We start from the raw sequence: 26,351 nt of genomic DNA on the forward strand, positions 1-26,351 counted from the left end.
ACGATAAAACTAATTCTAAATATAGTGCTTTTCTGAGTACAGTGAGGGAAATTATTAAAATGTGAGGATGGTCAGGGGACGATTTTTAGCCAGCATTTTTAGCCAGATGATCTGAGTTGAGGGTGGCCCTTGGGGCCCCCAAACTTGTGAATGTTGTCTAAATTCTTGGGTAGACTTGGCAGTCTAAAGGGTTACCCCTTTAATCTTGAATTTTGTCTAACTCTGATTAGCAGATCATATCAAAATAAGATTCCTACAATAAAAATTTTCCAAAAATAAATAAGTTTTTGTATAGCAAATTTAATGCTAAAAAATTGTCCTAGGATGAGTTAATTATAAATGAAATAAAATTATAAATAATTTTTAAAAATGAGAGAAAATAACTGAGTAGTTCAACTCTCTCTCATTGACATTTTATTTAGTATGTATTATAGCCTGGTTACTGGGTTACACACCAAAGATAAAATACTGAAAAAGACATACTGCCCTGTACCATAGCACTAACAAATGGAATAGTAATTAGACAATAGATAGTTGTCAATATTCTATGACAACTCCTTTGATAGTGGATGAATACTTTGCCATTGAATCACGTGGTGGCACCCAGTCCAGACCTGAGAGTCCAGAGTAGGCTATACAAATTAAGTGAACAAAGTAGAGTTGACTGTAAATAACAAAATATCTTCTTAGCAGTGGTCACAAATAAAAATATTTAGTTATCAGACAAAATAATGATTTAAAAAATGACCACAAAATAAGAGATAAACAATACTAGATTTGGAGCAAATGCTCAGTTTTATCACCAGGGACCCAATGATCATCAAATATGTCATTCTAACTCCTGCTCTGCCATCTCCAGCATGCTGGCTTTTCAATGCTGAGTAAATAAAGGATGTCAGGTCAACGCATTCATATTCAAGGGAAAAAGGATGGAGTAGGACCATAGGTTTCTTCCTCAAGAAATTCTGTCTTTTCATGAGGAGTATAAGCTAAAGCATTGCTAAAATGATGTCATAGGCTTCATTAGTGAGAAGATAATAAAGTGAGGTTCTGATATAAGGGAATGTGATTTCCATAATTAACTTTATACCCTGGTACTGGTGGAGAGCCCATATCCTTCTGAATTCAGGAAACATCCACCCTTAACTAAGATCAGGGACGATTTGATTATTGGGTAACTGACAGCATCTACCATAGGACATAACCTAGAAGCTAAGCCGTTGTGGATGATTAGGAGTAGCTAAAAAATATGGGACCAAAGGGACAAAATGAGGAAAAAATTTTCAGATAGAATAATAGCTAATATTTGAGAGAGAAATCTTGATAATTGTACTGAAATAGCAATACTTTATCACAGTGTAAAAGGTGATTGTTAGGAAATGAGATTATGAGAACCAAGAAAGAATAAAATCATGAAATACCACAATCACTTAAAATGAAATGTTAAGTGAAAATGAAATGTTGCCAATTAATCAAAAGGATAATTTAAAAGATAATATGAAATAGACATGCAGGTATACCTTGGAGATATTACAGGTTTGTTTTCCAGACCACTGTAATAAAGTGAATATCACAATAAAGCAAGTTAAATTAATGTTTTAGTTTCCCAAACATATAAAATTATGTTTGCACTAACCTATAGTCTATTAAATGCATAATAGTATGTGTCTAAAAAATATACATCTCTATCCGAGGACAATATATTAAATGGATTTTTGGAGCAGGGAGATGGAATAGGAGCTTGCTCCGTCCACTCCACGCATCGACCTGGTATTGCAGTACATCCAGGAACGGTGCACCTTCCCCATGAAAATGGTGAAAATAAAGAGGTGTTTCAAGTGGTAAAAAAAAAAAAAAAAAAAAAAAATATATATATATATATATATATACATATCTTAATTAAAAAGTGCTTTATTGCTAAAAAAAAAGCGCTAACAATTATCTGAGCTTTAAACTGTAATCACTGATCACAGATCACCATTACAGAAAATAATGAAGAAATTTGAAATATTTGCAAAAATTACCAAAATGTGGCCTAGAGACATGAAGTGAGCAAATTTTGTTGGAAAAATGGTACTGATAGATTTGCTCAAGGCAGGGTTGTCACAAAACTTCAGTTAATAAAAAAATGTAATATCTGGAAAGTACAAGGAAGCAAAGCACAATAAAATGAGGTATGTGCATATTTATGGATACATTAAGGAAATAAAACAAATATATGTGCTTTGGTAGAAAGCATACATAATAAGTAGAGTAAATATTTAACATCCAAAACAGATATAATTGGGAGAAGATAGTAGGATTATGGATGCTATATAGTCAACTACTTTATTTATTAATAATTTAGTTGACTAAATTAAAATGCTAGTTTCCCAGCAGCACAATGTTTGGCCTTACTGCCAATTTACAAAATAGAATTGTCAAGTAAAATTTGATTGTCTCCAAAGTTCAAGCTGCCATATGTGGTTGTATAGATTGTGCACTGCACAAGGTCACCCAAGAGTGCAAGTGTTAGTTCTGTTTGCTTTGCCACTTGTCTTGGTGCAGGGCTACACCTGGAGAGGTTCCATTTTTAAATCCCATAAAGTTATCACATGGACTAGCTGTAGCCCTTGCCCACAGTGGAAGACTTCAGTACCTGAAATGAGATTTGAAGATATTCATTGTCCATATTCACGTCTCTCTCAACTAGCATGGCTATTCAAAGTTAAATGAATTCACAAAAGAAGTGTACTTGAAGTCACACAAAGACAGAGCAGTAGCAAAGTTCATGGAATAATGAATACCAATATTCTTATTGGGAAATGAGAAATCTTCTAAAGAAAAAATATATGTCAGGCCACTGTGGTCCCTTGAATGACCTCTGGGGATTCCTATAGATGTTCTTTGCAGAGAACACTTTTTCTGCTCGTTATTAAATTATTTCCTAAACTTCCTTCAATTCTTTATAGTGTTGTTTGACCTACAAAAAAGGTATTGAAATAGAAGTTTCTTTTCCCTTCTGACCAAATGAGAAGGGCAAGATTTGTGGAAGTTTTTCAAGAAAGGAATGAGCTTCTTATTACGGTGAATTATGTGAAGGAAAGAGCCAAAATATAATTTGGTTTCTGCTCTCCCTATTTAATCCTATTAGTTTCAGGCTTTGTAACATGTCTTCTGTGCTTTCCTGAGCAGTCAGAATCGCCTTTTGGTTTAAGCTGGTGGTATGACCAGCTGAGTACAGGGAAGATTCTTTCTTTGGGGTTCATATAACAAAATAAGAACAAAAGGCTTTTGTCAAGTAGAATGAAAAACATTTTAGAAGATATGAACATGACCGTTCCTGAAGCAGATGCCTTTTCTCCCAAGGTGGTCCTCACCTTACAAAACTGTCTTTACTATTCCTAGAGGGAAGTTTTAACCAAGATTTCCTAATAGGATCAACTTTTTAGCTGATCTGAATTAGAAATTTTCAGAGACTGGAATTTTTCTGTAAGTAGTTTAGATTCATCTCAAAAGTCAGCAATCTGTCTAATGGCCTCAGCCAATTCTGTCCCCATATGGAGGAACTAAAAACAATAATTGCTACATTGACTAAATGCTCGGTATGTGCTATGACATATTTAAGCATTTTACATGTATTTACTCACTGAATTCTCACAAAACACCATATGAAGTAACTAATATTGTCATCTACAATTTACATATGAGAATATTGAGGGATTTGGAGACCAAACTACTTATCAAAGTTAATGAAATCTGAAGTGATGAACTTAGATACAAGCCAGGAAGCCTAGCCCAGAGTCCTCACCTGTAACTTCTCTGATTGATCAGACTGAATATTATATTCAGGACAAAGAATTGTAGAAATGTATAGATCATTAATGTCAATATGCTAACTAGTGCTTAAATTATATCTGCATTAATGCCACAAGGCATACAGCATCTCTGGAGATAACACATCCACTCTCTTGTAAATCTGGACATTTTACAGAGTTGGGGGAAACAAAATAACCATTCCATATGTTCAGACTGCCTGCTTGACTTAGGCAAACTGAATAGAAGTGGACTGATTGCTGGTATCTGTTCTTACAAATGAAGTGAAAAATTCTAGCAACATGCTATCCAATTAAATGGTAGCATTCATGCCACACTTCTCATCCAGATGGAAGGTTTTGTTTCATTATTTGCTGAAACACTTTATTCTCAAAGACTGCAATGTTTCCACATGCTTCAAATAGCATTTGTGTTGTTTGAAACAATACCTTCATTAAAAGATTTGGGAAAAACTCTGATTTTCTTAGGGGAAGTATAAATGATAAGGTTTCTAACTTATCTGAAATATGAGGCAACTTATAAAGTAACAGGAATATGGTACTATGAGTAGTGAAGTAGGTAACATTAACACTTACTTTTTTTTTTTTTCTTCAGTCATAGAAAAGGGCCTTGATGCTAAGCAGATGGCAGCTATGTTATTCAAACGGGATGAGGAATGTGTCTTTTCTTAAATCTCTTCTCAGAACGTTACCTATCAGCAGTATGTATGCTGTTTTATAACAGCCATTAGAGTGAGTGGACGAAGTAAAACCCCACATAAGTTAAACAGTTCTTCAGATCCACTCACACTGCCTTAGAAATTAATTTAACAATTTTGATTGTCAATTTCTGTAGCCAATCATTGTCTCCCTTCCTTTTATGTAGACTAGGGCAAGAGCCTTCCCTTTGAATGTGCTAGGTGCAATCTGTCATCAAATCCAGCCTCCACACATAGGTCTGAGTTGTTTCTGAAGTCATATATCTTATCTAATCATTTCCGTGCTCAGCACATTCAGTGAAAGCTTGATTGCCTGTTCTGATCCCACATTTTTAATACAGAAATCAAGAACCTTCACATTTAGCTCCAACTCTCTGCAGTCTTCGGTATCTAAAGTTTCTGAAGCTAATTCTCTTCACAATTCATCCAACCATATCAAGGTAGTAGAAAAGTAAGGGTACCAATCTCCTGAAAAACACCACACGAGGCTGTATGATCACTTTGAGGTAAAAGTAGTTAGGTGGCGCTTTTTATAGGTAGCAAGTCATAGCAGGATTGACAATGATTAAGAATTATTGAAGAAAAGAAGTGGAAGGACAAAGACATTCAACTATAGAAACATGTCACCAGAGCATTCGTAGTCAAACATACTTTGAAAATGAGAAATTCTTTATGAATTAACTGACAGCTACATGAAATAGGGATAATCTGCTACTATCTTTAGATGATGTCAAAGAGCTCTGCAAAGCTGTCGTTTAAAATGCAGGTTGGAAGACATCCAAATAATGAGTTTGACAATACTTCAAGATTCTTTATCTGCATGAAACTGTAATGACTTTTGGGGAACTAAAATGAGGATAGGTTTATTGCCTACAGAGCTTTATGCACTAATTAGTATAAAGATTTTAGTTGCCTTATTAGATTATTATCAAATAAATGTTAAAGCAAACTTTAAAATACCAAAAAAAAATCAATTGTTCATTATTTCGAAACCTTGTCATGTAAAGTTAAGTGCAACTCTGATCATTCTCCATAGAAAATACATTGCTATCCAGCAACACCAGCAATGTTTAGGCGGTCCTCTTCTGACACACCCTCCTAAGTATGTTTGGTCAAACTTTTTCATCTTTGACAATCTTAGAGCTGAAAAATGATAATTCATTTTATCTTCTAAATTTCAAACTCTTCTAATATGAATGATGCCAAGCATCTGAGTTTTGTTTAAGATTTATTTATATTTATTGTCTGTGTGCTCTCTCCTCATCTTCAAGTTTTGCCATGTTTAGTGTTTTTCTTTAGTTTTAATGTGGTCAAGTCTATTACTCTTCTTTTTGATTTCTGGGGCTGAGATAATACTTAAAAATATATTTTGACATCCAAATTAGAAGATTTTTCTGTACAGTTTTATTTTCATAATTTTATGATTTTACAATTTTACATGTAAGTCTTTGATATGTCTTGACATTTTTATGGTCTAAGGAAAGGATTAGAAAACTAACCTGTGAGCCAGTTGTGGTTCACAATGAGCCAAATCCAGCCACATCAATAATTCAAGCCTCTTTCTTGTACTACAACAGCAGAATTGAAGAGGGATAGAAACCTGCAAAGTCAAAAATATGTACTATTTGGCCCTTCACAGAAAAAAAAAAGTTTGTGACTCTTAAGACAGGTAATAGCAAACACTATACACGTATTTCCTAAGGAGTTAAACACTGTTTATGTCACTTTTATCCACCGATTTGAGAGCTACCATTATAATATACTAAATTGTTACAGATCTTTAGAAATGGAAGGCAAACACATTATACATAAGCACCCAAATTTCACAAATTCAGATTAAATGGATCTCTTGTATTACCTTATGTAAATGAGTTTTGGATCTTCCCTTCCTAGATAGTAGCAAGAAAATAAAATTCATATTTTATTGATTTTTCTTCATGTTTGATCCCAAGATCAAATGTTTATTCAGGATCCCAAATGCTTGTAATGGAGTCGTATTTTCCTTCCTCCTATAAATTATCAGTAGGGGAATGTTGAATGTATGGACAGCACAGAAACAACTGGAAGATTATCTCTTATATATGATCCATCCATCTGGTTGAACACATATTTCAGTGCCATTAGCTTTGAATTGAGAGGATTATATTTATTATTGAGTGTAAAAATGAAGGAGGAATCATTATTCTTTAAAGAATTTTGTCAATAGTCTGATTGGATCCACAAAGACTTATCAATTGGCCTTCCTCTTACTCCTCGAGATCCTTGATATCTATGGGTGATTGTGATTTGAAAGCTCGGATTTGGAGACAGTCATTCTGTGGTGAAGGATCACTTTCTCAGTGCAAAGATGTTTCTTGTGAGATTCTTCAGAAAGATGAGAAAAGGCATACTTACATTCGGTGAACTTTATATACACAAATCTACATGACAACCAAATGAAGAGTTTACTTGTCAATACTTGACACACTTTTTATTCCCTAAAATATTTATGTAAAATGCACTTTAGTGCCCCTGTGACATTTGTCTTTGACCAACTCACAACCAACTCATTCTTATGCACAACCAGCCTCCTCTCTAGGGGGCGATGAATGGCTAAATGATGGCCAAGCGTCTACCCAATGCCCAACAGAGAGAGAAAATGGAAGACTGGCAAGCGAACTCACCCTGTAAGGAAAAGAAAGAAGACTATATGTCAAGTGGAATTTAGTTCTTTAAAGGAACAGTTAAATCTGTCGTTTTCAGGTAGCCTAGGAAGTTTTAAATGGCTGCTCATTGTGAGAAACTCATTTCGAGTACATTTGAAAGGCAGAACATCTAAACGTGTGGTGGCCTTTCCACCTCTCAGGAACTTTGATTGGGCCCTGACTGCGAAGGAGAATGCAGAGAACTGAGTCACCAGCACAGCTTCTATAGCACCCTGGGGTCCTTTGGAAACAACTCCTCATCCAGCCTCCGTCTAGGATGGGTTAGAACAGTGACTCCTCCAGGCAGGGGTCTGAGATAAACGACCTCCGGAGTCCTCGTTCAGCCTCGCAAGTCTTTGATTTTGAACTGACGAAGTGCAAGCCGACTTTAAGTAGGTCATCCGAAGAGCTCACATCCTGGCATGTAGTTGGCATTCACTAAGTAATATGGCAGAGAGCGAGCAACGGGCGTTTTTTAAAGCAAATCTTTCTACATATTTTTATTTTTGCCTGAAGATTCTATAGCCCTTTTCTTTCTTTAGGAAGGGATTCTGGGTGTAGTAGCACCAATTAGCATGAGTATGATTATGAAATTATATTGGATTTTTCATGGCACCCATGTTCACAAAGCTACTATGGAAAAATTAGAATGACGGAGCTTCTGCCTGATTATATAACTGGCTGGTGAGGGCAGGAGTCACTTGGATGTTTTTTACCTTTTGGGCCAAATACTTTTCATTGAAACCTGTAATTATGTAATTGGATTTTTTTTTTTTTTAAATGCATCGATTTCATTAACTCTGGGACCTTAGTGACTGGTAAGTTCTCAATCACTTAACTCCTTGACCTCCTAACTCTATAGCTATTCTTTTCTTCCACCTTCTCCACAAACCTTCTTATCTACTATCATCTACTTTATATACCATAATATAATGTAGAAGAAAAGTCAGATGCTGCCATAAGTTATTGATATCTGTGTAATTTCTATGAACTATATAATGATCCTTCTTTAATAACTTACATGACTCATGAAATCTTAAAGTTACAAGAGAGCTTTGTGATCATGTAATTCAATGCTTTCATTGATAAAAATGGAGACTTTGAGATCTTTGTCCATTTTTCCATCCCATGTATCAAAGCCAATGTCTTTCACTTAATAATAAAATAAATATTTCACCTTTATTTCTGATAAATTATTTTACCAACACAATTTCTTTTCAAGCAGATTAAAACAATTTCTTTTGTAAATTCGCTTTTTCATAAAAGAATAAAAGATAAAGATGTTCATCACAAATCAACACAGGAGTTATTTGAGATGATTATTTTTACTATGAAAAATAATTTCAAAATGATACACCTATTTTCCATTTTTCTTTCCTCTTGTTACACCTTACAAGAGTTGACTTGAGTTGAGCTACCCTCTGAAGTTCTTTCTGAAAAGGAGCAAATCTCACTGCTCCCTGAGTCAGTATGAAACTCATTTCTCTGGCTTCATTAGCTTACTCATTTAAAGAATCATAGAAATTAGATTTTTAAATTTAATTTAATTTAATTTTTTTTTTTTTATTTTTGGATTCACTGACCACCTACACTTCAGTGTCTCTTCCCAGGCGCTTCACTGATATGAACACCATGGCTAATTCCTGGCTTCTTTCTTATATGAATTCCTATACTATTTGTTGTGATGTATATACATGTGCACTATGTGGGATGGGAGAGGCTCTCTCTGCATGGCTAATGTAAAAAATAAGCTACATTAAAAAAATTCACACACACTAATAAATCTGCAAAGGGATTTATGTATAGAGTAGAGGATATTTCTTTATTTTTATTATAAAATGTTTTTAGAGGGAAGAAAGTATTTTTTTTCATTTGGTTTCCAGATCTACACAAACTATTTCTATTTTTTAAAGATTTTTTTTTTTATTTATTTGACAGAGAGAGAGAGAGCAGAGGGAGGGTCAGGAAGAGAGGGAGAGAAAGAATTCTTAAGCAGACTCCGCACTGAGCCTGGAGCCTGATGCGGGGCTGGATCCCGGGAGCCTGAGGTCATGATCAGAGCTTAAATTAAGAGCTGGGTGCTTAACTGACTCAGCTACCCAGGATCCCATACCCAAACAATTTCAGAAAGTTAGGAATTTTGTAATTTGATAATCCAAATATCAATATTAAGCAAAAATAATATTTAGATCTTTAATAAAAGAGAGTGTGGCTTACTATGTCTTTATTCAAAAAAAAAAAAAAAACTCCATCTATTTACTATGGTGACTCTGGTGAGGCTTTATGTTTTTCATTTTCCCATTACAATATGTCCTTAGAGGTAACACAATTTTTTAAAATTTACATCTGAAATATGCTATCAACTCTGGTTTGTTAATAAGTGAAGTGCTGTGAATTAGAGGAGATTTTTGGTAGATTGCCTGTCTGCTGCTCATATCTTAAACATTTCTTAGAATTCTAAATCCCTTTAGTTAATGATGGTAAGAAATAACAAAGTTTAAGAAAATTATTCTGCAGGGTGCCTGGGTGGCTCAGTGGGTTAAGCCACTGCCTTCAGCTCAGGTCGTGATCTCAGGGTCCTGGGATCGATTCCCGCATCAGGCTCTCTGCTCAGCAGGGAGCCTGCTTCCTCCTCTCTCTCTGTCTGCCTCTCTGCCTACTTGTGATCTCTCTCTGTCAAATAAATAAATAAAATCTTTAAAAAAAAAAAAAAAGAAAATTATTCTGCAAAGAAAGGCAACTATCAGTCTAATCTGAACATTAGAAAAAAAAAATAGCTTACATGTATTTCCCTTGAGATTAGTAGATTCCATTTAAATGATTTGACTATACTTAGGCATTTTTTTTGTTTTAATTAAATTTAATTCTGTTGGTAAACTTTAACTGGAGGTAATATAACCCCTGTGAAGACTATCTTGAGCAGGATAAAGAGCCAAGTTTTCTCCTGAACAAAATAACAGAAAATGTGTACCTATCTAACACACATTTTGTTTTTCAGATTTTTTGTTGTTATTGTTCATAGGTATCAAGGACATGCTCTTTCATGTTCTGTATCTCTGTAATAACCAGTAGATACATGCTCACAGAGAGAAGACCATTCCCTCCCTCCTACCCATTAGAAATATAAAGGTCCCTTAAGAAACATCACATGGGGATACTGAAACTGCCAACAGATACCAAAATCATTTTGTTACTATTTTAATTATAAAATGCAATAGAAAGTTCAAGCATTTGAATATTCAAAGTGAATCATTACTATGTGTATGGGCAGCACATTTGGCAAATGCTGAAAAATTGAACACTGAGGATTTGTGATAAACTATGGTTACAACAAAGCTGTTGGAATTAACGTTTTAATTCATGCTTCTGCGTATGAAGTCATAGCTTATCATGCTGGCCAGGCAGACTTATTGAGTTTTTCTGCTTCTGAATTCTTTTCATTGACATTTTAAAAGCTATTCGAACATGAGGATAGACTCTCTCCTTCTACTATATATTACATGCTTAAACAGTGAGAAGAACTCTTTAGGGTGGATGATTGACACATATCAGTTCACATCAAACAATTTGAGAAGGAAAGAAACCAAATGAAACGTTTTCAACAATGGACTAGAAGAAACTTGCACCAAAAAATACAAATGATTTTTTTTTTAAGTCTATGATTGTTGCCCCAGAATGTATTAAAATTCTGAAAGAGAAGACAAACATCTAAATTCTTGGAATACCTTATCCTCCACAGGAATGATAACACCTGGAGGAAGAATCTTCTTTTATTCCACAAAAGACATTTGTTCAACACATGTGTGTTAAAGCTTAACTAGGTGTCAGGTTTTCACTGGGCACTGGGGAGAAAATAGTGAATAAACACAGTCCTCAGGGAGCCTACACTTTAACTAAAATGAAAAGCAACATGGTTGATCTCAATGAAAAATGGTCTAGTACAAATATCTATCAAACTACCAATCAGTGGTGTTCCCCGATGAGCAAAATTTAAGGGGGCTGTCAAAATGAACAGCATTACAGCTGACATAAGCTCTTGAAAGAAATGGGACTGTGCTTTGTCTTTGAACCCTGCCTGCCTAGCAGAAGTACTAGAGGATGTTTGCTGAACTGAAGTACACTGAAGCCATAATGATGAAAGATAAAATGTGGGCGGGTTTTTTGTTTTTGTTTTTATTTTTTTTTTGGTTTGTTTTCTGTTTTTGCCATAGCGGATATGAACTTTTCAAGAAAAAGTTTATACTTATTTGACCAGTCAGCCTTTACGGGGTTTCTGAGACTCCAATATTATTTTTATAGAGTTAGAGGTAAGAATATTGAACCAGATTCAAGTACAGTTGGAGGGACATGTGATATTGGTTCAGAGAAAATCACAGTTCAATCGTGGGTCATTAAAACATGAATTTCTCTAGCACTTTGGTCTCACTTATGCCATAAATCTGGGAAAACTAGTTTGCGTGTAGTTTGGTTTGGTTTTGTTTTGGGTTTTTTGTTTTGTTTTTTGGGCTGTTTGTTGTTTTGTTTTTTTTTGTTTTTTTTTTTTTTTTGCTTGAGTATCCAACATGTGGCAGATCTTGCTTTTTAGAACCAGCAGCAATTTAAAAGAAGCATTTCAAATAGCTTGTAAATGTTGCTAGAATTCACTATTCTTGGATAAACTCTGAATACATTTGACTCATGCTCATTAATTAAATTATGTAAGAGTAACTGCACTAGAGAAGCACATTCTCAGTAGGAGGAACAATGGAAATCAATTTACATCAAAATGGAGCCCTCTGGGCTAAAGAATCAAAACACTTAGTTCATTTTGCTATTACTCTAGGAAAACAATATTTGAAGATGTATGTTTCCTTGAGATTACTGGCAAGAAAGAACCTTTTGTCATTTCCTCTCCCTTTTTCATTCTTAGAAAGAAGAGCAGAATAAGATAATCAATAGTTATAATTAACGATTTTCTTTTTATCAACGCTTCAAATGCCTTCTACTATGTCATCCTTACCTTTAAAGATTACAACCTTTGCAAATCCATGAGGCATTTTCCTTTTTCCCTGACAAAGTATTTATTATTAATTCTGGAACTCAAATGTTACACAAATTAGCAAAATGGTGACAGTAGTTATAAATAAGGTTTTAATACTCATGGAAAGAAAATCATTTTATGCAAGGTAAGGAGACTTCTCTCAATGCAGTGATTAAAGGTGAAGTAATTCTGAATAAAAATAAATTTTCTCTATTGTTGCTTTATTAAAAATGAAATGTTGAATTCTGGTTAACAATTAATTAAGCGTTTCACTTTATGCTTCCCAGTCCTCATGTTTGAACACCTGCTGAGACTAGGTGTGATAGACGATGTAAAGCAGGACACCTGGCACCACCTAAGTGGACACTAAAAAATTATTTTTTTGTCTGTTTATTTCTTTTCAATTGCTTCTACTTACGTGAACACGTATTCGTTTACCCATTTAGCTAGTATTTATTGATATCACCCATGTGTCAAGTACTCTGCAACGTACTTGAGATTCAACAGTCAGCAAAAATGAATTTCTCATAGCATATCCTAGCTACATTGACATCCGCACTGGGAAAAGGAGGAACACAACACGTTAAACCTTAATGGACTCCGATACTCTTTTGTAGTTTTGTATTTATCCAAGCTGACACAAAATACCAAAATTATTGTTGGGATTATATTAATGAAAAGCATTTGTTTGATGTCATTTAAATAAAATATTTAATTAGTTGACTCAGCTTTTTACTGTATTCCTGATCATGGGGGAACAATACATTGTGAGTTGTATTGCTGTTATGAATAGCTCTGTAGATTAATTATTCCAGGTACAGATACTCTCTGTGGGGGGAAAAAGACTTACTAGAAAAGACAATGTTCCTGATGAAAGAAGTGCCAGATAACACTTGCCCAAGATGTACATAAAAGCCTCCAATATCTGAGGTGCATATCCCTTGTGATCAAGCCAGTTGTTAACACATGCAAACAAAACTCCTGGTCGCCCTGCTTATTTTTTTGTGTATTAATTAGCTGTTAATTCCAAAAGAAGAAATATTATTGTTTATATTTGCATCCATCTTTTGCAGATTCCCCCTAGATCAATTCATTTTGCGCTCCTGCCAGATTCAGTGTGGACCAGAATAACGGTGTGTGTTACCTATCAATCAGTATTTTGAGGAGATCCTAATCAGAGCTGTTTCTTTTTTATGTTGAGAAATACTTTTTAAAGCGCAGCTTTTAAATGACTTTTTAAATGTGTGGTATTTGAAAATGTCAGCTTTTTAAGCAAATTTCTCTCAGGAACGAAGTGCTAGGAATCCCTGTTGAAGTGGGATATTTTTACTGGGCTATTCACGAGTTACCTCTGTTCCCATAGTAACTTGTTCTTCGATGAGCAACGAAGCAGGGGGACTGGAGTGTGTATTGGTAAATCTGACCCAATGACATTTGATAAATACTCACTCATATCTAGGAGGAAGCAGTAGAAGAGTAGGGTTTTATCAGGGACTATAAACATACTGATCAGTCGTACAGAACTGGGAAACTAAATGATTTTGAGATACAGTTCTACCTTGTGTCTGAATTTTCACTAGATGGCTTCTCTATAGTTAGGACAAGTTATGGTTTTGATGTGAAGAAGAAAAAAATCCTATAGAGTAACTTCTGCAGAAATCTTCAGGATTCTGGCAACATCTAAGATAACCTTTTCTTGTTGGTATAATTTTACGAGTACCGATCATATGCCTGGAATGATAGTTAATGATTCGACCGATCTATATCAACCTTTGATTCTTTCAGCAAGATTGGAATCCTTGAAGAAATGAGCCTGTTAAAGCTCAAATACTTATTCATCTGTTGAAACAGAGACAGATAATTGTCATCAATAATTTAAAAAGATGTATAAAGACAAAAATTAAATAAATAATAAATAAATAATCTGTTGCTTTTGAAATTTGCCTTGCAAACACCTTAAGAATACTCTGATGTCTATAAAGTCTTAGAAATCCATGCCTTCATCTCTTGAAATCTTTTTTGTCCACAGAACTTCTTCTTTTCTTTTTTTCTTAGAACCAGCAACAGGAAATGGAGCATTTAAAAATTTTCATTTTCTTACTCCAAACTCTAAAACCCCTACAGATTTTATTTTGTACCCATTATTGGACATAGCATATGGGCTCTATTATCAATTAGGACACTTTGAATTGTATCAGTTTAGTTATATAATTGTTAATTATTTCAACCATAATTCTTGGTTTGTACATTCAGGATGACCTGTCCTGTACTTATTTGTGTCAAGGTTGCCTCTCTAGGAGATTTGGAAACCCAAGTAGCCATGAACTCTATTTCCAAACCCCCTGTCCTAACACCCAGAACTTAGTAGATGCCCAATATGGTTCTTATTGGAGGTTGGACTGGGAATGGGTTCTTGCTGCTGCATAGCCAGTATATACAACATGTCAGGTGTATGAATGCCAGCTGATGAATAACTAGCTGCAGATTTTACCATTTTATATAAGAAAATGCACAGTTAGCAAAACATACATTTTAAATTCATTTTGATAGTTGTCCCCCAAACATCATGTAGAAACTGTTACTGTTTCTTAAGTACAGTGAAAAGTTTATATATCACTGTACCTAAAGATAAGGAGATAGACTACATCAGTGATTTCAAGTATTTGGATTTCATCCAGTAAATTAAAAAAGACTTTTGGGAACTAAAATACAACATAGTTGTTTGTGTATGTTTGTGTGTGTATTTACTTATACACATTTATATTTATATGCCTACTAGAAGAAAAAAATTCATGAAAAATTTGGAAGGATCTAGCAAAGCTTAGTGCTTTAATTTTGATACTTTAAGTTTCAGGTTAATCTCATCACATTTTCCTTACTTTTCTTGTGCTTTCTGGAATTGATGAAAATTTTCAAGAAAAATGCAAATTGAAATGGAAGTGCCACAAATTCTAACCTTCTATTAAGAAAATTTCTATATATTTTGAAACTGAATTTAAAAAGTTTTATTATGCCCAATAGCCTTGGAAAAGATTAATGGTCAAAACTGATATTAAACTATATATCTTTCTTTTTCTTTGAAACTGGCTATCTTTCAAGAAAGAAATCAATTTCACATAAATTGTCCCTTTAACTATCATTCTTTTTACAATATCTGTAAAAACTAATAATATGTTAAGGATAATAATTAACTGCCAGGGTTGGTACCCCATTATTCTTTATCTACCAAAACCTCTTCGATTGGCACTGCCATGGAAACAGGTTTCAGTTCATGACCAGGTAACTGACTGGCACACAGAGATTTGAGGGTGTCTTTCTATGGTAAGCTCGTGGGTAAATAATACATGAGTAGCCTAGTTCAAAAGCTGAAATATGGCTGAAGAATCTGCTTATTGGTTTTAGAAGCCAACCCTGACATTTTTGTACTATCATCTATAAAATGAGAATAATATTATTACTGAAAGATGGAAATACATGAGTTAATGTATGAAGAATGTTTAGCCTGGCAATTGATATATAATAAGTATTTAATAACTGATAATATTAGTACTACTAGTAAATGGCAATTTTGTCTTATGCAAAGTACTTCACTTCCTTGTACTTTTACTTACTCTGTAAAATAGAGATATTGTGTTACTCATTTACAAGTTTGTTATGAGCATTAAGTGAAACAATGTATATAGAGTGTTTAGTACATTGCCTGACATACATAATCAATAAATGTTAGCTTTACTGCCATTGCAATCAGCCCATAAATTCTTCTCTATCATACTGCCTCCCCTCCTCAAGTTATGAGCTGCTTTTTTAAGGCTCTGTTGTGTGTGTGTGTGTGTTCTGTGGGAAGAGGCTGGTCTATTCAATCCAAGTTCAGCTGTATAAAAATGATGCAGAAGGGAGTCCACTGTGTGATTGACTTGTCTGACTCTCCAGATCCCTCAGGGGAAAGTCCTGTGCATGGGCATTTTCTCACAAAGAGCATATGTTCCTAGTTCCCCAGTCTTCTTTTTTCATGCACAGTCCTTTCCCAAATGTTGGTACTATTTGGCCCATGTTCAAAATAAACAAACATTGTTATCGATTCAGAAGCCTCCTTCTGATATTGGCAAAGACCGAAAAAAGTGTCTAGATCTTGGTGTGTCAGTTTATTATTTTAAAAAAATATATACTTTACACCTTGTACCTCCTCATCTATTTACTTTTGAATATTCATTTTCCTTCTTTCTTAAACAATCATTACTCCCCACTCATATACAACATCATTTACAGACAGGATACGGATTTATTCCCCATTACACCTAAGGGTTCTGCCGCTTTATTTTTCTTTCTTTATTTTAACTACAAGAGAGAGTCTATGCTTTAATCTTCTTTGAACTAATTGCATCCTACGCTTATTTCCTTCCATGGAAAGTAATTTGTTCTCTGTGTGCCTCTGTTCCCTGGGGTTCTTCACTCTAAGTTTTTGTTGTTGTTGTTGTTGTTGTTGTTTTGGCTTTGTTTTGTTTTCCTTTTGTTGTTGTTATAATTGGGCTGTTTTAACCCTTTCGCAGTGTAGATAAGCTTGCTTTGATTTCTTGATTACATAATTCAAGCAAATCCTAAAGCCACCATATTACTTCCAATTCTTGAATTTAGTTCCTTATTTGTCCCCCTCTTCTGGTTCTTAAACCTCTGAAGAATATTTCAGTTCATCCCAGACCCACCTACCACCTTGATGATGCCAACCTGAAACAGAGCTCTGCTCTTTTATTGCTTCCAAAAGCCTCCAGCCAATGCAGCTTGACCATGATTTACTAAAGATATGACATTAATTGGGCAGGGACATCACACTGAAATGCACGTGTCTCTCCATCATCTCGTACACCCACACTTTGTGTTAGTGCTCCAAAACACCCTTTCTCTCACTTGTCAGAAGTCATTGTTCCCCAAATGAAGCTCATCAACTCTACACAGTCTCCTAGGAAGTCTAATAAATTCTAGTCCATCCCTCAACTTGCTCTACTATAATCTAGAAAGGTCAAATAATCCTCTATCCAGACACAGTGAAAGTTGTACGCTCCCCAGTTAAAACTGCCATTAACCAGCAAGCCAGGTAACCAACAAACCTTGAGTTGCACATATATTCACACGATGATCTGTCCTGTGTTATTTGAATGTGAGCACAGACCCTTGTCCCTCTATAATTACACATTCATGGAAGCACAACCAGCAATTGCAACTTGTTCATCATTTGTATTTTTCAGGCATTTCCTAGCGAATGCCAAAGAGATCCAACATAAACACGGGTAGTACTTCTCTACCACCTCTCCTGCATCACTAACTCTCACACCCCACAGTTTCTAGCAGCCTCTCAAGTTTCCTTGCTTCACTCTACCTATTCACCAAACATTCTATACAAACATCCGGCATGAGCTGTTCTTTTACCTCCCCCAATTCTTTTAATAGAGGAATCAGTAAGTGTCTTCCTTCTCTGATTTTGTTCTTTATATTCATCCTCACCTTCCTAGGCTGTTTCCCATGGCAGGGCCAGCTCACCTCAGTCACTGCAAATTCTTCCAGAATCTACATGTCCAAGAATGAGGCTCAACGTACCCATACGCTAACTAGAAAAAACTCTTTTCCTATCCCAGTCTGAATCAGATCTAATTTCCTGCTTGAGAATGACAGAAAGAATCCTCACTCAAATGACATCTCATCCTCACCACGAGAGTGTGTCATGGTCCCCATGATTGGGGACAATGTGCCTTTAGGAAGTCTAGGTTATTCACTGTTAAGTGGCATTGGGGCAGAGATCCTTGTCCTGTAGCCCAGGTAGCAACACAAGCCAGAGATTTCATTTACTTTTTTATGTTCTTTTCTTCAACAGGAAGTAGAAAAACCAGGCCTGCATCTTTCTAAAACTATCACTATAGTTCTGGAATGTCTTGTAACAAATGCCTACATAAGAAAATAAAGATGTTTATCTTGTGAAAAATAATGTTTGGATAGAAAAAAGAAGAAAGCTAGATCTAGAAAAAGATTATTTAACTTACGTGAGCAAGACTCCACTAAAATTAATCCATTTTATATTTCTATATAGAATACCATATCACAATTAAAACAGCTTCTTATGCTGAGTGAAATAAGTCAAACAGAGAGAGTCAATTATCATATGGTTTCACTTACTTGTGGATCATAAGGAATAACACAGAGGACATTGGGAGATGAAGAGGAGAAGTGAGCTGGGGGAAATAGGAGGGAGAGACAAACCATGAGACAGTGAAATCTGAAAAACAAACTGAGGGCTTTGGAGGGGAGGGCAGTAGAGGGTTGGGAGAGCTTGGTGGTGGGTATTATGGAGGGCACATACTACATGGAGCACTGGGTTTGGTGCATAAACAATGAATTTTGGAATATTGAAAATAAATAAAAGAAAGAAAGAAAAATAAAGAAAAATAATTTTTTTAAAAGAAAAATAATTTTTTAAAAGAACAGCTTCTTTTAGATTTCTTCATTGCTCTTAGGCAAAAAACAAACAAACAGACAAACAAATGAAAAATGATACCAGTAAATACTTGCCTTCATTTTCATCTATGGGTCCTGTTAAAATGATACCCCAAAACAACAACAAAACTGTCAAGAGTTATGTCAATGGGCTAGGATACCCTGTGCTTGAATGTTCAGATGATGCTATGAATTTAATCAGATATCAGTGCTTTTTATTGACTCCTTCATCCAAACAATCTCATTAACAGTCAAGTTCTGACGACTTCTTCTTCTTCTTCCTCTTCTTCTTCTTCTTTTTTTCTAAATGTATTTATTTACTTTTAGGGGAGATTGATTTGGGGAGAGGGAGATGGAGAGAGAATTCCATGCAGACTCCACACTGAGCACGGAGTCTGATACATGTCTGGATCCCACCATCCTGAGATCACAGACTGAAATGAAACCAAAAGCTGGATGCCTAACCGAATGAGCCACCAGGGGCCCCAACGTGTCATCTTTGTTAGGACCTATTATAAAGCCCTCAGTTATGTTTCAATTATCTCTTACATCTGATCAGTAACAAAGGATTATCTCTTAGGTTGAATTTCCTTTTCTCTTAAAGAGAAAAATTAAATCTGTTTTATATTCATTATTAATAATTTCAATTATGATGGGTACTCCCTAGTGCTGCCTCCAAATTCTAGGGTGGACCCTCCACCCCTTAATAGTAACACCATGTAAAGATGGCATTTCTGACTCCTTTTCTCCTCACCCAACAACCAGCCAGAAAGCCAAATGTCTTTCCACCCTCTTAATCACAGACCCATGGAGAAGGCAGCCATCCAAACTGCCTGATTCCTTTGTCTAGAATTCTGGGTGCTGGTCCAGCCCTTCCCTTTGGCCCACAGCTATCTTTTGTTTTTCTCCATCTGCAGGATTCCTAGCTTATGGTTACACAGATGCCCACAATGTCACCACAAGTCCAGTCTGAGCTCTTACTATCTCTGAAGAGCTGTCATGATAATTGAACACTAAGTGTGTTTCTTCCCTTAAAGGGGCCTAACAGAAGGAGCCATGGCTCAGGATGTGAGGAGAAGGCATGCCACCACCTTTTGATACTATCCCAACCTCTGTGCTCCTAGAGAGCCAGCAGGACACCCTCTGGGTATTCTAAGAGACTTAGTCATATTTCCCTTGACTTCCTCTAATTTTTGGCAAGGATTCAATTTTATGAGGTCATATAAAAAGCAATAAAAAGAGAATATGGCTGAGTGGGTTATCTTCTTCGAGCGAGATCAGTTATGTATAACAGCTTCTGCTTAACATGGTAATGACTATTTGCATACACTGGTGTTTTTGAAAGCTGTCTTGACTCTTGTAGGCAAATCTCTAGACTAGTTATCATTCACTGACATATGGAATATTTTAAGGAATAGTTATTGCAAAATAAGGGATTATGTGTAGGCAGGATTAATCTCTATTTTACTAAAAGCATCCACTTCACTGTCTAAAAAGATCATCTAGTAACCAAAAAGCTTTCCTGTCCCTTTTGAATAAAACAGGAGTTCACACTAGCAAAATATAAAAGTTCTCATAATCTACTGTCCCTTTCTCCTAGAGTCTCCTTTTCCCATAACAGAGTTAAAATTCCAGACCAGGACACAATTTTTCCATAAGTGTGTCTAGTAAGAGAGAGAGTGCCCCCTAACAGCTATGTCTAACTGAAAACTAAATGTGTCTTTATTTGGGAAAAAAGGGTCTTTGCAGATGTGATTAAGGGGAGAGCCTTAAGATGAGGTCATCCTGGATTATCCCCAAATCCAATGGCAAGTGCCTGTTTTAGAGGTGAGGAGTACCCAGAGGATGGGCCATGTGAAAACCAAGGCAGAGGCTAGAGCAATGCATCCACAAACCACTGAACACATGGCACCACCAAAAGCTGAAAGAGGCAAAGGATAGAATCTGAGAGTCTCTGGAAGTTCCATAGTTCTGACAAAAGCTTGATTTTGAATTTTCAGCCTCTAGAACAGCAATAGAATAATTCTATTCTTTCATGCCGCTAAGTTTGTGATAATTTGTTATGGCAGGGCTAGGAACCTAATAGAAGGTCTAAATTGTACATATTTTAGATTTTATGAGCCTTACAGTCTCTCTAGCAACTATTCAACTTTGCCTCGTAATGTGAAAATGGTCATAGACAATATGCAGACAGATGAGCATAGCTGTGATCCAATAAAATTTTATCTATGGAAATTGCATTTTCCTATGTTACAAAAAATATACTTCTTGAGCTTTTTTTAAATACTAAAAATGTAAAGACTCTTTTTGGCCTATGGGCCATGCAAAAAGAGGCAGCAGGCCATGTGAGGCCTGCAGACTATTGTTTGTAGACCTCTGTTCTGGAGTGTAGTTGATTCATGACAGTGTGGGCGGGACATCATTGGGAATGCCGATGATACTCACTATAGAGTCTGATCTCAATACCTGGTCTTCTTCTTCTTTGGAGATGCCTTGACTCTCCAAACCCAGTTCCTCAATGGATCATCTCAAGCAACAATATGTGGACCCTGCCAAGAGTTCACATAGTACCCCTAGACAGAACTCAATGTTGGGTTGATAAACCTTGGGCTAAGCTCCCAGTCTCCTTTGAGTCATATCAAATGCAGGATCTTTTCCTTTCTAATATATTGGAGCAATCATTCTAAGCCTTACTTATATATTAAAACCAAATGTGATTTCGTATACTAAGATCAAATATTCTTTAAATATATCTGTGCCTATGTGTACCCAGGTAACATCTCTGAGATTCTTATTTTACTATTCTAGAGTGGACCTCAAGCACGTGAATTTTTAAACTCTTTCTACTGAAGAATGGTTAGAACAATCTGACACCGAGAAGCATTTGTTCCCAGAAATCCTAAGCCTGAGATCCTAAACTTTAACCACCAGCCTCGGATGTGTAGCTGCAGAGGAATTTGCTCTCCTGCCTCTCAGAATTCTTATATGGCCCAGTAATTTATCAAAATAATAGCCTAACACAGTGTCTTTCCAGTGTTCCAGAAAAGAAAAGTTACAGCTGCCAGAAGTTTGACAGACTGTTGAAAACATGAAATCAGCTATGGAAATTGGGCATTACAAAATGCCATGGGAAATTTTCTTGTGACAGAAATTGCAAACTTTTTATCAGGGCTGAAATTCAAATAAAGAAAAACTTTAAGTGCCAAATGATGTAGAGATTTATAATACTTCATTCAAGAATCTTCCCCTCCCCCACAGTTAGTCACAGTGGGCTTGCTCCCTCATGCACCCCTCCTACCACCTAGCACACATTTCCTACAGATTCTAACAAGAATCAGACAGGAGATTTGACTCCATTAGGAAGGAGAGACAGCTTCTGAGGTTGTTCTCTCTCTCTCTTTTTTTTTTTTTTTTTTAAGATTTTATTTATTTATTTGACAGGCAGAGATCACAAGTAGGCGAGAGGCAGGCGGAGAGAGAGGGGAAAGCAGGCTCCCTGCTCAGCAGAAAGCCAGATGCGGTGCTTGATCCCAGGACCCTGAGATCATGACCTGAGCCAAAGGCAAAGGCTTTAACCCACTGAGCCACCCAGTGCCCCTCTGTTTCATTTTTAATTACCATTTCTTCCTGCTCTCTTCTTTCAGATTCTATCTTTCTCCTGACATATATTGTTAATTTTTGTTAACCTGCTCTTGGGAGCTCTTTTGACAAGCGTGGTGCTGAAGAATGTCTTTGAATAAAATACTTATTCTACATATAATATTGTCTTGGAATATGGGTCTAAGGCCTTCAAGTCCACTATTTCTCACACATCTATAGGAAGGAAATTAATAAAATAAAAAATAAAGAATCTAAGTAAGTCATGGCTAATTTATGCAAAGATTTATACAAATGAAAATTAATCATAATCATTTCTTATCATCAGAAGTCTTTCTTGAATCCATACTCTTTGTGCTAGATGTGTATTCTACCTTATTCAAATTTATCTAAGAGCTTTTTGCTAAAAAAGCCACACAAACCTGTATCTGCTGAAAGAACTGTTTTTCTAGGAGTGATTTCAAAGGATGTATCTATGGGAACCTGGGTGGTTCTGTCAGTTAAGCCTCTGACTTTGACTTGGGTCATGATCTCAGGGTTCTGGGACAGAGCCCCACATGGAGCCCTGTATAGGCTCCCCAATCAGTGGGGAGTCTTTTCACCCTTTCCCTCTGCCCCTCCCCACCCTTTCCCCCTGCTTGTGACCTTTCTCTCAGTTAAATAAATAAAAATAATTCTTAAAAGTATAAAATAAAATGATGTATGAAATAATCATTAATATTGTAGATGTCTTAAGCCAAAATAATAATAATAATAATAAAAGCAACAATAAAAAGAATGACCAGATATCTGGTCTCCCTCTCTGTGATTAATTTATAATCACTGGCTTTATTAATGACATGAAATAGCACATATGTAGAAATAATTCTAGATGTACCAGTAACATTTTATCAAATATATCAAATATATTTGTTTATTGATTGCTTTATGAAACGTGTCACTTTTGGTAATAATGACATACTTTTCAATAAGCTTTGTAAATGTATTCACAATTGATTGATTTTGTTTTCATCAAAACTTTTGCCCTAGGAGTAGTCACAAGTATTAAAACAACTTAATAGGTAAGTAACAATATTTTCCAAAATATGAAATATGTCTTCTGTTTTATATTATGCTAATAAACAAAGATTATTTTACTTCTTCCCCACCCCCAGGATTCAGAGCTCAGAAAATAGAGGCTGAATCATCTTAGAAGGCAAAGAAGGGCAGGGACACATAGGTGGCACAGTTGGTTAAGTGTTGCCTTTGATTTAGGTCTTGGTCTCAGGGTCCTGGGATCAAGGCCCAAGTCAGGCTCTCTGTTCAGTGGGGAGTCTGATTCTCCCTCTCCCTCACTAACCTTCTAAACTTTTTCTCTCAAATAAAAATAAGTAAATAAAATCTTCAAAACCCTGGTAGCTAATATGATTCTCCTCATTTCTATATGGTGCCCACCTGGGTTTCTTAACAGTTATTAGGTTCCTTCCCATTTATCATACATATTGTTGATTAATCAAGACAAAATGAATACTCTTCCATAACATGTATTTTCATTCCTTTCTCTCAAAAATGGTGAAAAAATATATATATACATAGCTGGTCTGAAAAAAGAAAAAAAAAAAAAAAGGCCAGAAGATAAAATGAACATCTAACCGAGAAAGAAAGAGAAGACAAATTACTCATAGCAGAAATGAAAGAGGACCCACCACTACTTATCCCATGGACATTAAAAGGATAATAAAGAAATATGAAAAACACTATGACTCTAAATTTGATAGCTTAAATAAAGTGAGCCAATTTCATGAAAGATACAATCTTTCAAAGCTCACACAAAGAGTAATGGATAACTTGAACAAGGCCACATCTACTAGAAAAATTGAATCGATAGTTGATGAAGTTCTAAAACAGAAAGTGCTAGGCCCAAATGGGTTCACTGGTGAATTCTTTAAAACATTTAGGAAAAAAAAATGCTACTAGTTCTCCATAATCTCCTACAGAGGATGGAAGCAGAAGGAATATTTCCTAAACCATCCTGTGAGACCAGCATTACCCTAAAATCTACAGACAGGAAATATAATTTAGCTCATGAACGTAGGTGCAAAAACCTCCACAAAATCACAACATATCAAATACAACAATGTATAAAAAGAATTAATATACCATGGCCAAGTGACATCAAGATAATGTGCTATTGGTAAGTTAAGGGAAAAAAAAAAAAAAAGAGAGACTAATGAAACAGAATAGAGAGCCCAGAAATAAACCCACAAATATAGTCAACCAACATTTTCAAAGAAGCAAAGATAATTCAACAGAGAAAGAATGGTCTTTTTAACAAATAATGCTGGAAAAACTTTTCATTCACATGCAAAGAAAATGAATCTATACACAGAACTTACACCTTTCATAAAAATTAGCTCAAAATAGATCATAGACCTAAGTGTAAAACACAAAACCACAAAACTTTCAGGAGACAAAAGTTTTTACTTTTTAGGAAAAAGTCTAGGTAGCCTTAGGTTTTTGCAGTGACATTTTAGATATAAGACCTAAAATGATCCATAAATAAAGAACTTGGTAAATTACACTTCAATAAAATTAGAACTTCTACTTTGCAAAATAACATGGTTTAAAGAATGAAAAGACAAGCCAAAAAATGGGAGAAAATACATGTGTAACAAACTTGTATCCAAAATATACAAAGAAATCTTAAAATAGAGCAATAAGAAAATTAACACCTCAGTTAGAAAATGAGTATAAGATCTGAACAGACATGTAGTAAAAGAATATATACAGATGGCAAATAAGAATGTTAAAAGATGTTCAACATCATATGTCACTAGGGAATTGCAAACTTGGAAAAAATACAAGAAGTTACCATTATACACCTTTTTGAATGGTAAAATCCAAAAATAATCTGACAATGCAAAATTCTAATAAAGATGTGGAATGACAGAAACTCTCATTCCCTGATGTTGGGGATACAAAATGGAAAAGCCATTTGGATGACAGTTTGGCAGTTTCTTATAGAGCTAAACATAGGCTTATACAATTCAGCAATTATGTTCCTAGGTATGAGCTGAAAATGAGCTGAAAAATTTATCTACACAAAAACCTGCACATGAGTGTTTATAGCAGTTTTAGTCATAGTTTCCAAATACTGTAAGTGACCAAGAAGTCTTTCAAAAGTGGAAATGAATAAACAAACTGGTACATTCATTCAATGGAATATTATTGAATAATAAAAAGAAATCAATTAAAGCCATGAAAAGACAGGGAGGAAACTTAAATGCATATTGCTTAATTAAAACAGTAAAAACACTACAGATTTTGTGATTCCAACTATAGAACATTCAGGAAGAGACAAAACTATAGAGTTGGTAAAGAGATCAGTGATTGTCAGGGTTTAGAGGAGAGCAGAGATGAAGACTTGAAACACAGAGGATTTTTACAGCAGTGAATCTATTCTCTATAACACTGTAATGGTAGATATGTGACATGATGCATTTGTCAAGACCCGTAGAACTGGACAACACAAAAATTGAATCCCTATGGACATTCTGGATTTCAGTTAATTCAGTTAATTAATTAACTAATTCAATTAATTAGTAGTATATTAGTATCAGTTCACAGGTTATAATAGATGTACCACACTAATGCAAGATATTAATAAGGGAAAACCTGAGAGGGAGGAGAAAGAGTATATGGGAATCCTTTGCACCAACAGTTCCATTTTCTGTAAATACAAAACTTCTTTAAAAGTAAATACTGCTGTGCTGTGCTGTGAAGTGTGTAAACCTGGCGATTCACAGACCTGTACCCCTGGGGATAAAAATATATGTTTATAAAAAATAAATAATTTTTTAAAAAAGTAAATACTACTAAATTTTAAAATAAAACAATAAAAACATGGGGTCCAATGGAAAGCCCGAGTTGTTAGCATATTTTAGTTTCATTTCTTCTAAAGAACATGGCTTCCTTATCATGACACCGAAATACCACAGTTAATCAATACTCTGATGCTACACTCATCAGAAAAACATCATTTACCAGGAGACCAATGATTTGAAGTCTATAGAGGATC

At 35.3% G+C, this 26,351-nt stretch overlaps 1 pseudogene; it reads left to right on the top strand.

Moving 5' to 3' along the window:
• The first annotated feature begins 1,681 nt into the window (after positions 1 to 1,681).
• On the top strand, positions 1,682 to 1,804 carry LOC122903680 (annotated as a pseudogene).
• Positions 1,805 to 26,351: the final 24,547 nt, after the last annotated feature.

This window comes from Neovison vison, chromosome 3 (assembly GCF_020171115.1).
Source record: "Neovison vison isolate M4711 chromosome 3, ASM_NN_V1, whole genome shotgun sequence".
NCBI classification, from domain to species: Eukaryota; Metazoa; Chordata; class Mammalia; order Carnivora; family Mustelidae; genus Neogale; species Neogale vison.